Source organism: Cherax quadricarinatus, chromosome 7 (assembly GCF_038502225.1).
Source record: "Cherax quadricarinatus isolate ZL_2023a chromosome 7, ASM3850222v1, whole genome shotgun sequence".
In the NCBI taxonomy this organism is placed as follows: domain Eukaryota; kingdom Metazoa; phylum Arthropoda; class Malacostraca; order Decapoda; family Parastacidae; genus Cherax; species Cherax quadricarinatus.
Window position 1 is genome coordinate 52,131,666 of NC_091298.1, and position 1,237 is coordinate 52,132,902.

Consider the following 1,237-nt stretch of genomic DNA (forward strand, 5'->3'; position numbering starts at 1 on the left):
GCATAGTTTCCATCCCCTCTCCTCCTACGTGCGCTGTATAATCCTACGGGTTTAGCGCTTCCCCATGATTATAATAATGCATTAAATAGAGGCTAGATCACAGTAATAGGACCCCAATGGAAATAAATCACTGTGTCTGACTTTCTTGGGTTATCCTAGGTTCTCTACACATATGCTGCTGTGTATGATAATTCTATGTAACTGTATTTGTGTATACCTGAATAAAATTACTTACTTACTTATAGGTACTTGTGCTGTATAGCCCTTGTGGTTTAGCGCTTCTTTTTTATTATAATACTGATTTAAAATAATAGTTACTTGTATATTAGCTATACTACAAATCAATATTCTCCCTTTCTGTCGCTACATTCTTTAGGTACATTCTGGCTCTCTTCTTGAAGTGGCTTTCCCCTCAAGGAAGGTTCCTTGACGCTGGTTAGGGGCTCTTGATCTAGAGAATTGGATCTGTGCTCCAGTTTCCTGAATTAAGCCTGAATACTTTCCATCCCCCCCCCACAGTCGCTGTATAATCCTACGGGTTTAGCGCTGCCCCTTGATTATAATATGACAGGCTTTGAAATGTGCAGGTAATTATACACAAATAACCCGCACATAAAAGAGAGAAGCTTACGACGACGTTTCGGTCCGACTTGGACCATTGACAAAGTCACACTAACAGAGGTGGAGCAGGATGGTTATTTGTGTATCGTTCCAGTCACGGTATTGTGCCTTTTTGTTATTTATGTGCAGGTAATTGTTCCATCTAGTCTTCTCTTGTTTCGTCCTCTTGTTTTTTTCTTCTAGTTTTCCCTTTTGTTCTTGTTTCTTTCATTGTTTTCATCTTTCTTCATTCTTGCTCAGTAGGCAACGCATTCGCCTCTCACTTGTGTGTCCATGGTTCAGTCCCCAGCATGGGTGAAAACGTTGGTCGTTTCCTTACACCTAGCAGTAAATAGGGCATTAGTCCACTGGTGTGGGTGGCATCCTGGGGGACAAGATTAATTAAAGGGCCACAATAGAAATAAATGACAATTCTGGATGACGCACTGGTTTATCCTGGATAACGCACTGGTTTATCCTGGATGACGCACTGGTTTATTTTGGATAACGTACTGGGTTATCCTGGATGACGCACTGGGTTATCCTGGATGGCGCACTGGTTTATCTTGGATGACGCACTGGGTTATCCTGGGTGACACACTGGGTTATCCTGGATGACACACTGGGTTATCCTGGA